Raw genomic sequence first — 12398 nt, 5'->3', positions numbered from 1 at the left:
AACTGATAGAAGTACCTAGGGCTAATTAGGGATAGTATTGATACAAGAAATGTGGTGGATCATTACAAAAATCACAATAGGTCTATATGAAAAAATTAAACAAATTTTCATATTCATACCAATTTACAACTGAATAAAATAAACCTAACCCCAGTTAAATCGCACCTCTTCTTCGATTTGAACCCATCCCCAACCTCTTCCCCAGCAAGATAGGGCAATTCATCCCTCCATCCCAATAGTTCTGATGTAAATTGGGTTGAGAGTGTTTTTTTCAGCCGGGTTTAGGATAAATCTCCCTACTCGGTAAACAGTTCTATGAAACATCCTCCAAAACGGACAAACCCGCGAAACACTCCTATTTTTAGAAAATGCAATTTCTAGAATATGCATGCTGCATGTGTACTCCACCAGCAAAAGTTGCATCCTGCTTATTCTAGAATCCCTCTTTAGAAAAATAGAGCTGCTGGAGTATGCGGGATTATGGGTGCGCAAACATATAGAGCCTGCCATGCAATACACCCTCACCCTTCTGTGATGGAGGGCCGGATGTCATAGCGCAGGTACAGCCTTATTTTAGAATTTGGTATAGAAAAATATCATAAAGACGGAAATACCCTCTACTATCTTCTTCTTTTCTCTATTTTTGATATGTTTGCATATAAATCACTTCAACATGATTCAATTCATGCAAAAAAAAGGATGAAAGTGGTAGATCTGAATATCTGACTAAAAGGTTGCAAATCCAGTTTTTTAACAATTTGAAGATGATATTATTTGAAAAAACTTGTTTCGGTCTTGATTTCGAGATTCAAACATTCTTATCTCAAACGGATACTTTCAAATTTGTGTGAAAAAACAATTTTGCACAACAAAATAACTTTGTAGAATAATCATTATGTAAAATAAATTTTTATAGAAAAACAATATGTAAAAATAACTTTGCATTGTAAAATTTCTATGAAAAAACAAATTTATAGAGTGATTGGATTTGTAGAAAAAATTACTATGAAAAAATAAATTTGCATAGTAAACTTTTATGCAAAAACAAATTTTCATAGCGACGAGAACCAGATTTTTTCAAAATAGGATAAGTAGAAGAAGAATAGATAAATAAAAAATCACAATGTAAAATAAATTTTCATAGAAAAATCACTGTTTTAAAATTAACTATGTAAAACTAAACTTGCATACAAAAATCATTAGGTAAAATTAAATTTGCATAGTGGAATTGCTATGCAAAAACAAATAGTGATGAGAAACTTATTTGTTAAAAACAAAAGAAGAAGAAGAAGAAGAAGAAGAATAAATACAACACCACTGATGATTAATAACAGTTGAGAGAACAGTTGAGAGAGTAGTAAAATTTTCATGGTACAATCTTATTTCTCTATGAAACTTTGTTTCTTCATTGTTAAACATGAATTTTTCATCATTGAACCTTATTTCCATGTTGAATCATTTTATCGAGGCTGAATCAATATTATTTTTGGCTGAAAGGACGATGAATCTGGTATTTAGGGGGGAGAGACCCTAATTTCCCATCTAGAAGGAGAAGGGAATCCTAATTGGCTCATCTAGTGGGAAGTGTAATACTAGTTAACCCAAAAATATATGCAAAATATTGTTTAAGAATAACGAACAAAGCTACAACTGGTAACTAATAAATCTTGATTACTTTGCATCTAAATCCCTCCAGTAGAGGTATTGCTTTGCATTGGCATTGGAACCTCGAAAAGTTTTTCAGATGCTTCATTAGGCAGCATGTTGAAAACTTCAGCAGACGTATTATTACTTTGCATTGGCAAATTACTAAGCTCTTGGGGTGCAACATCTTTCCAAATTTCTGTCTCATGGACCATTGGACCTTATTAGGCACTAAGCGCACTAGGTCGTTCTTCCAAAAATTTCTTCCTGATGATATTCATTCCTTCCGCAAAACCAAATAAAATCCCAAGTCCTAGTGCCGACTTGGAAGCGGCACGCAGTTCACTCCGCATCGACATAATTCTACCTGTAGCTGCAGAAGCGATAATTGAATTCCACGGGTCTTCTTTCTGCTGGACATTGACGGTAGAACAGTTGCAAACGGAGAAAACAGCGGCCCACATGGCAAAGCTGCCTGCTGTACGAGGAGCATTCATGCGCAGAATTTTGAATAGTTTACGTATAAAAGCTTTAAGTTTTCTTCTTGTCATTCTGTTTGGGCTGATGATATGGCATTCGATTTAAGTACTAGGTGTCTAGGATTTTGTTCCTTTAGATCCAATACCTCCACACAAACCAGATATTGTTGACTAGTCTACTTCATACTTCATAGAGCAAATCACCGAATCGAGGAAATTTCAATTGACAGCCAAGTAAAAAGTTTGCAATTTGATAACAGACCTTCTATAGAGTAACTTTTATTATATTATACTTTAAAGAACATATTTCATTTCATCATAATCTTTGTGCAGACTTCAACATAGGCATATAGCTAGACAGAGTTCAAAAGGAAACATAGGATCCACCAACATTTCTATTCTTATTATATATGTTCACTCCAAAATATGCTGTAGAATGAACCTGAACCATGGTTGTGCTCCCCCCTTGTCAAGTCTAGCAATTGGGATAAGGTATACCACATCTGCTAAGAAGTAGTCGAGCGTTGGGAGAATTGACATAATTGCGCAGGCTAGGATTTTTCAAGTACTGGCAAAAGCACGGTCTCTGACTCCTTAAACCATTACAACATGCTTAATTTGGGGGAGTTCCGGACGTAATAGGACCCGCGCAAGAGATCAGCCGTAATGGATTACAAGTTTGTGCCATGGAGACATTTGCAACGCTCAATACTAAGAAGAGTGCGAAGAAAATAGCCGAGTAGGATACCTTCATCTTAAACTTCTTCCACGCAACAAAGAGTGAGCGAGTGAAAGAACGCTTAAGGATGGGTGCATTAAGGTAGGGTACCTTGTTTATTTATAGATGAATGAGTGTGAGGAAAACCCAATAAATAGGGAAAAAAGGTAATTTAGCTGCATGATTAATGATTTACCCGATTAATCATATTTTTCTCGTGTGAGGGCTAAGGCTCAATAAACATGACACGCCATACTGTGATTATGAAAGTTTCTCACTTTATCAACACTTGATTGTCCTCAATAATTCACCTGATATATTGGTCCATCAGGTTAGCTTTTCTGTATTAACGAATCTTGATTTTCTTATCAGTGCAATACACACGTAGCATACCTGGCAATACTGCTACTAGCTAGTTAGCTTGGTCATTGGTGGCTCTTGCAACCAAAGCAGTTAAAATCGGTTTTCGAAACTAATCGGTCGAGGAGCGATATGCGATTAATCGGTGATTTAATCGGTTATATCGGATGTATATATTTGATGTTTTCAAAATATATATTAGTATAATCATACCAAATATTTCTAAACAGTGATCCGAGATACAAAAAAAAATATCAAATTCTCATAATCACATCTAACTAGCTCAATTTTGGAATACTACAGATATATCAAACACAAAAATTACGTTAAATATTTAAAAGAATAAGAGGATTGAGAAGCGATAATATTTATTAGAGAGATAATACAATAATTTATATATTTAACTTTCGTTAAGGAGGAAAAAATAAGTAAACTCTTAACTTTGTGTATTGATTGAGTTCTATTATTATTAATACAGTTTAAGAATCTAATTCGTTAATTTTATGTATTTTTTTGGATGGGAAACCGATATTTTCAATAATTTTTTTTCTCGGTTTAGCGAGAAATCGATCATCTCGGCCGATTAATCGGTCAATTCAGTGATTAAATCGGTTCGGTGAGAAAAAATAAAAAAATCAGTAAAAACTAATCGGTTTACGAGCGATACGCGATTAATCGGCAATTAATTGGCCGATTAATCCGATATTGATAGCATAGCTTGCACCAGGCCCAAATTTGACATGTACAGTTTGTTCAGTGCTCTGATCTCTACACATGTATATTACGGATACGATACTACAAGTCTACGATACACAATTAATACCCTCAGGAAAAAAAATTACCTAAAGGAACCTCGATAAAAAAATAGTTGAATTTTCCAACCATCATTAACGAAACCGAAAAGAAGTTTCCATCTAGCATTAATGATACTTTGGCCTCATTTCGAAAAGAGATGTGAAACATCGTTGGTCTTGAAAGGTTGTAGATCTGACATGAAAGGTTGTAGATCTGATTTTTTAACTATTTGAAGATGATATTATTTGAAAAAAACTTGTTCCAATCTTGATTTCGAGATTCAAACATTCTTATCTCAAACAAATAACACATACTTTCAAATTTGTGTGAAAAAACAATTTTGCACAACAAAATAACTTTGTAGAAAAATCATTGTGTAAATAAATTTTCATAGAAAAACAATATGTGAAAATAACTTTGCATGGTAAAATTTCTATGATTTTTTTTTTTTTTTTCTTTTCAGATTGACCGGATTTGCAGTAAAAATTACTATGAAAAAATAAATTTGCACAATACACTTTTATGCAAAAACAAATTTTCATAGCGATGAAAACTAGATTTTTTCAAAATAGGATAAGTAGAAGAAGAATAGATAAATAAAAAATCACAATGTTAATAAACTTTTATAGGAAAATCACTGTTTTAAAATTAACTATGTAATACTAAACTTGCATACAAAAGTCATTTTGTAAAGTTAAATTTGCGTGGTGGAATTGATATGCAAAAACAAATAGTGATGGGAGCCTTATTTGTTAAAAACAGAACAAGAAGAACAAGAAGAAATACAACACCACTGATTGATGATTAACAACAGTTGAGAGAGTAATAAAATTTTCATGGTACAATCTAATTTCTTCATGAAACTTTGTTTTTTTATTGTTAAACATAATTTTTTCATCTTCTAACCTTATTTCCTCGTTGTCAAACCTTATTCCTTCAATTTCCATGTTGAATCATTTTATTGAGACTGAATCAACATTATTTTTGGTTGAAAGGAGTCAAGGATGATGAATCTGGCATTTTAGGTGGGGGAGACCCTAATTTCCCATTTAGAGGGGGAAGGGAATCCTAATTGGCTTATCTGCCCCCAAAAATATATGCAAAATATTGTTTAAGAATAACGAACAAAGCTACAACTGGTAACTAATAAATCTTGATTACTTTTCATCTAAATCCCTCCAGCAGAGGTATTGCTTTGCATTGGCATTGGAACCTCGAAAAGTTTTTCAGATACTTCATTAGGTAGCATGTTGAAAACTTTAGCAGACGTATTATTACTTTGCATTGGCAAATTACTAAGCTCTTGGGGTGCAACATATTTCCAAATTTCTGTCTCATGGACCATTGGACCTTATTAGGCAGCACGACCTTGGCTTCACTAAGTGCACGAGTTCGTTCTTCTGAAAATTTCTTCCTGATGATATTCATTCCTTCCGCCAAACCGAATAAAATCCCAAGTCCTAGTGCGGACTTGGAAGCGGCACGCAGTTCACTCCACCATCCACATAAGTCTACCTGTAGCTGCAGAAGCGATAATTGAATTCCACGGGTCTTCTTTCTGCTGGATATAGACGGTAGAACAGTCGCAAACGGAGAAAACAGCCGCCCACATGGCAAAGCTGCCTGCTGTACGAGGAGCATTCATGCGCAGAATTTTGAATAGTTTACGCATGAAAGCTTTAAGTTTTCTTCTTGCCATTCTGTTTGGGCTGATGATATGGCATTCGATTCAAGTACTAGGTGTCTAGGATCTTGTTCCTTTAGATCCAATACCTCCACACAAACCAGATATTGTTGACTAGTCTACTTCATACTTCATAGAGCAAATCACCAATTCATACTTCATAGAGCAAATCACCGAATCACGGAAATTTCAATTGACAGTGGAAAGGTGTGATTTGGTTTTACCTTACAAATGTAGTTAGGAGGAGAATGGGTTTGGAGATTTAGAAAGACCGAGTTCGTTTTGAGCGAATTGCCTATGTATCAAGCTCTCACTTATGGGGGGAGAGTTGAATCAAGTCATGTAGTTCATGTAGAGGGTATTTATAGTTGTTGAACATGAGGATCCACAAGACATGTGTACTGACAAGAATAGATGTATAGTTGAGATTGAAGAGGTGTGTATGTCTGATGTTGGTACGAATACTGTAATGATGGGAAGTGGTTGCAGTAGTTCATATATTGCGGTAAGGGGTTGCGCAAGTATGGCCTTGGTAATGATTGTATCTGGATAAGGGATGATGTCATGAGGTCGTGCGATGTCGTTCTTCTGGAGCAAGCTAGTAGGACGAGGACGAACATCATGAGGTCGTCATGCGTTCTTCTGGAGCGAGCTAGTAGAACGAACATCTTAGATCGGGTGTTGATGTCGTTGCTTGTAGTACGAGCTGAAGTAGACCACCTACATGAGGCGAGTTGCTTATAAAGCGATCTCGGAGGGACGAGGACACGAGGTCGGTAGGATATTTCTGCTTATGCTAGACGCGCGCTTGATATTCATTAGATGTAGAGATGTCCAAATGGGTACCCGACCCAGCCCGAAGCTGACTTTTCGGGTTTTGAACGAGTATCAGGTTACCCGAACCCAGACCGGTTTTCAACGGATCGGGTTCGGAGTCGAGTATTTTGTTGAGAAGTGTGACCAAACCCTACCTTAACCCTATATTTCGGGTACCCATCGGGCTCAGGTTCGAATTTCGGGTAAGATAAAACCCGGTATAAATGAAGAAAGAAGACAATAAGAAACTTTATTTGAAATATATATCTACATTTTATTCCTTCTTCGGTTATCCACCAATCCTTCAAACAAAATAAAACTTCTAATAAACTTGGAAGTAATTATCACCTATACTCTGACATAATTATTTGATATGATTTAAAAATAGATGGACTCGGAATGAACTATAGACACATGATCACGTGCAATTACTGAAAAAATTGGAAATCCCGACATAATTTTTTTTATAATCCAATATATTAAATAACTTATCATTGTAAGTATGAATGAGATCATAATCCAAATATTTATCTAACTCATTCTTATATATGAGATTAGTAGTATGCAATTGAAACCGAATTTGGGGTTCGATTTCGGATTTTTTAGCCCTTTTAACGGGTTTAGGGCTAAATTATCAGGTCGGGCTGGGTTTAGAGAGTGTGACCAAACCCTACCCTATGTATTTCGGTTTGGGTTCGGGTTCCGGTTTTGTCGGGTTCGGACAGGGTTCGGTGTGGGTATTTTGTTCGGGTTTTGAGTGGATTTTGGGTTTCGGGCAAGATGGACATCTCTAATTAGATGTGAATATTACTCCCTCACAGACAGCCCCAAGTAAAAAGTTTGCAATTTGATAACAGACCTTTTATAAGTAAACTTTTATTATATATCTACTAGTAGTATCTCCTATAATGATCGTGGACTCTTAAATTCATTCGGGTTTTTTTTCTTACGCATAATATCCCTAGATAAATAATTAACTCAAAACGCCCAAATAATAATTAGAAGGACTACTTGGTCTTTCTAGCTTTTGTGAATTTTTGGTACCCATAGCGTCCTTAAATTAAAGTATTGTTTATGACACTTTAAACATGAGTAATTGGTCATTTCATGTGTTGGTGAATTAAAAAACAAACTCCACGCATCATTTGAATTGTACGCCACCATTATTGCCAACTTTAATTAGCCATTAATTGACTTTAATTAGCCATTATACAATCCCTTCCTCTCCCAATCTCTCTGTCTCCCTTCTCTCTCTCTCTCATTGCTCTCCAAATTCTTGCTGGGGTTTTATTCCTATCTTCTCACCTTCAACAAATTGTTTGATTACCAGAAAATTTCTCGACTTTAGATTCCTCAATAAGTTTCTCTAACACACACAAATCCAACTGCAACAACACTAACAACAACAACTTCTGATTCCTCAATCAGTTTCGACTATACTAAATCAATTATCTTTTTCTTTTTACTATTCAGGTTCGATACTAACCCACTCATTATCTAGGGGTTGTTAAATTTTAATAATTGAGTTGTAGCATTATGTTGTTAGTTTCTTTTTATTTGGATCTTAGAGTATATATAGAAAATATGTTTTAGATTGATAAGTGTTGTGTATTGCGATTGATAGTATACCACTACTTTCCTTCCGCCTGAGTTTTACACCATCTTCTTGCTGGGGTTTTATACCCATTGTCGAGCCCTCAAAGTATCTGCTCGATTCCATATTTTTCCTTTTTTTCTTCCATTTTTGTTTAAATAGGTTGCAATTTTTTTTTTTTTAAAAAATTTGGTTCGGAACTCTTCAAACCTTTGGATGTCAAATAAAAGGTTTAATATGTTGCATATTTGTTCATGATACTATGTTTCTTTCATTCTGCAATTTGTAATATTAGATTTTTTTGTTATAAACTCAACTCTAATTCATTCTGCTTGATTTTTGTTTTTGAGTGGCCTTGGTGAATGTCAAGAATATTACAATGTATCTACCTCCAATCAATTCAAGCTTCTTTTTGTGGAGCATTTTTTATTTTAATTTTCAAATAAAATTTTCCAGTATAATTTCTTAGACTATGTACAAAGACAACTAAGAAATGGAAAATAGTTTTTTGAAAGAAACTTATGTCATTAGACCACCCTCTCTTTACATATTTCTATTATGAGTAAGAAAAAATCAGTATCCATAAGAAACAAAATTGCGGATCTTGGAAGCAGGGCCACAGACCTCTTTAATTCGTTTATTTTGAGGGAGGGAGAGGCTAAAGTATCATAACGTAATGGTTATAATTAAATGAGCTTCTGAAGCATTTTTTATTCTAGTTTTTGTAGTATTTATTTAAATGCTCAGGGGAGTAATTTAATACGAAGTTGAATACTATCGGTTCCTTTTTGTTATTTCATTTGACACTTAAACCCTTAAACCCCTCCCCCCATCTTCAAAATTGTTTCATTTAAGTGACTAATTTGGGGTATTGTGGCTTTTGTGATAGGGTTATATACTAAAATTATTACTTTTGTAATAACTCTAATTCTTTATATTTTGAATGAGAATTATATGGGCAAATATTATGTATATTATATATGTTATTAGTTATATGCATGTGTCTAATACTTTATGTTGTAGATGATATGGTGTGTGGTGACACACAGAAGATCATATCATCAGTATCTTATAAAGTATAAGTAAACGTTCACAACCTAGATGGATTTGGACAAACCATTGGTCAGGTTGTAGTATAATCTGGTATTAGTCTATCTTGACTATAAGATTATACTAGTACACTTTGTGTGTATTGAACAGGACCAAGTGAGGTTAGTTCTCTTTATACTGACTATATAAGATAACAAAAACCTCTGTTATTATGGATGATTGTCCTCTTAATCCGGATATAATAATGAGTACTTACGTGCATTGTATATTGCTTTAAATCATCAATGAGTGAGATTCATTTGTGAATAAACAAACTCGATGGATTGGGTAATGACATTGTATGTAAGGTGTGCTGTTGATTACAGAAGGAATCTGTGACCCGCAGGAAGTCGTGTTGATGATGTCCCCTTAAGGAGCTCATAAGGATTGTCATGTAAACCTTGCAGGTAGATTTATTCCGACATGACAATGAGATTGAGTGGTACTACTCAAGGACATAAGAAGTTGATTGATGTAGTTGTCAGTAACTTGACTTAATCAACGGGCATTCGATATCTTAAACACGGGGAGATCAACAAGCATATAATATGGAGCCCATAAACGTAACACGTAATTTGGGATTAGGGCGGTAGTGCAATAATGGCCTTTAATGGAATAAGTCATTTGTTGACGGACTTGGGTCGTGTGTGCAGGCTAACATGGGAAGCTCAAGCCCGTCGGGGAGGCCCAACCCTAATTTCTCCTCATGGTCCCCTGTTGTAGCCTATAAATAGAAACCCTTCTCTCCTCTAAGTTAATTCACTATTCAAGATTTCATTTTATTGGAAAAAAGAGGCAAGGAAAGAGAGAATGAAAGGGTTGGTAGATCGTTGCCCACATAACGTCCAATCTAAGAATAGGAATACAACAGAAGATCAAAAGGTTGCTGATTCATATATCTTATATTCTCAGAGTTATCTTAGTCGATCAAAAGGTATGTTTTCCAATCAAAATTGTGAACGCCAATAATTCCACTGCGCATGGTTTTCACGGTTTGTAAAAATTTACATTATGAAATAACGGTTCCTACATTTGGGGGGTAACCATCCTTCGACTGGGTGGTCTGTGAGTTTATATTGGGAGTTTTTTGTTAGCTATAACATTATTTTATTTGTACTCCTTGAGTGAAGTCTATATGATTTTTTTTGGTTGATTTTCTACAGTTAGTTATTATGACTACAATCCGACAATGGTGACGAAGACTTGAACACCAAGTGAATGTGTAAGATTTTGTATTGTAACTCAATATGTTGTGTTACTTATCAGTTTCTTCGGTTTGGTGGTAATGAAGACAAGTTATGCTACTGCATTTACCGTGACTGGTGTGGTTATTGTGGTTCCTATAGTTGATTAGGGATTAAAATTATTTAGTCCCTTCAGGTTGATTTGCTTGCTTTTCACTGCTTATTATATCAGATGGCTTCCAGTATGGAACTATGGATTCTATGGTTTGATCGTCATTGGACAACACATACGCTATAAACTTCAGTAAGAATTGATACAATCTGATTTTCTTATAGTCCTTTATCTATGGGTTCATCGTATATGTATGCATCACATCTTAGAAGATATGAAGAAACTTAAGTAACTATAGTGAGCTTAAATGCATCTTGGCCAGTTCTCAAAGTTTGAGCTAAATATGTGTGTATGGCTTCCTCACTAATGATCACAATATCAAACTAATCATTCATCTCTTGTATGTTTGTGTTATTTGCCGTGCTGTTAACTATTCTTAGACAAACATTTTATTTCAACTTGGACAAACATTTCATTTCAACTTGGTCTTGGAGTTTTCCATGTATATATGAGCTTAGTTTTTTCATATATATGTCCTGGACTCATCTCAGTCAAGGAATGGCTGAGATTTTCAAGTATTGGTTGAGGAGATAAAAAACCATATAGATGGGGGAAAAAAACAGTGGAGGTACTATTAGAATTTTGTTAGTCACAGGCATATAAATTTATGTTAGTTGTTGACAAATTGTTCTTTTAGCTAAGTTATATCTTGTGATTGACATGAGTAACCACAAAATCAGGTGTCATGAATTGCTCTTTTATCACATGTTTGTTTGCAAATTTCCTATTTTGCGGAGTTGAAACAATTTTGGATTTTAGTTTATTCGGTTAAGTCTAGAACCGAACATTTAGGGGGACGGCTACTGGTTGTGGGCCAAGTTACTGGTTACACGAACATATCCTTCTAAGACATGTTAGAAAAGTTTTACTGTAACAATAGAAAAGAAAATGTTAGGAAAGAATTGTTGACTGTTTTTAAGGGAACAATGAGATATTTATATTTGGTTGGTCTACATGGATTGTGTTGGGTGATTGTTATTATGTTGGATGGCTTTGATATGAACTAATGAGGATATTGAAGCTATTTTTCTCTATAAGGATATGCACCCCATGAGCGAGAATGGTTCTAAAATACACCTGCTTGATTAAGGTACTAAAGATTTAGCGCTTTGAAGCGTGTTGTTGGTTTCTGTTTTTCCATAAAGAGAAATGTAATGAAGTTAGAAACACATGTATTTCTTGGTGATACAAAGTTAGCTCAATACTTGAAGTGGGGGTTAGGAGACATTATGTGGTTTATTTTTATACATTTCTTTTATAGTTCATAAAGTAGGAGCTTAAACTCTGACTAATTCGACATGACTGAAATCACTACATCCCTTGTCAGCCCAAGTTGTTGTTATCCATCTTTCATTTTGTAAATCTGGTTCAGATTTTGGTGTTGAGAATATATATTTCTGAGAACGTTTTGATATTATTTTCAAGAAGGGGTGATTTTCATATGTTTTTGGTTGAGTTTGGAATGAGGGGCTGGTTGGAAGGAGGCCTCTAAAGGCACGTTGATGGCTTAAAAGTCTGATTGTATACTATTGTTATCAACTGTATTTTCTTCAGTGTACAAAACCTTTTTTAGTTTTAAGTCCCCAACCTCGAAAAGCTATGGGAGCCGCCATCCTCCAAAACTTTCATGAGTTGTTGTTTTACTTGGTTGTTTCGTTTTCTTCGTTGTTATTTACTTCTCTTAGAATTAAGTAATTTAAGGATTATGCTCTAGCTTTGTTTCAGGTTAATCCAGTAGCATTGAGAACCGAATAAGACACGACAACGAAAAGTAGTAGCAGTAAGAGACAAATGTGTGCTTACAAGTAAGGGCCAAGGGCCATAGAGATTTCTATGAAGGCAATACATAACTGATTGGACAAT

This window comes from Coptis chinensis, chromosome 8, assembly GCF_015680905.1.
Source record: "Coptis chinensis isolate HL-2020 chromosome 8, ASM1568090v1, whole genome shotgun sequence".
Lineage (NCBI taxonomy): Eukaryota > Viridiplantae > Streptophyta > Magnoliopsida > Ranunculales > Ranunculaceae > Coptis > Coptis chinensis.
The sequence above is the reverse complement of the archived record's forward strand: the minus strand, read 5'-3'. Positions refer to the sequence as shown.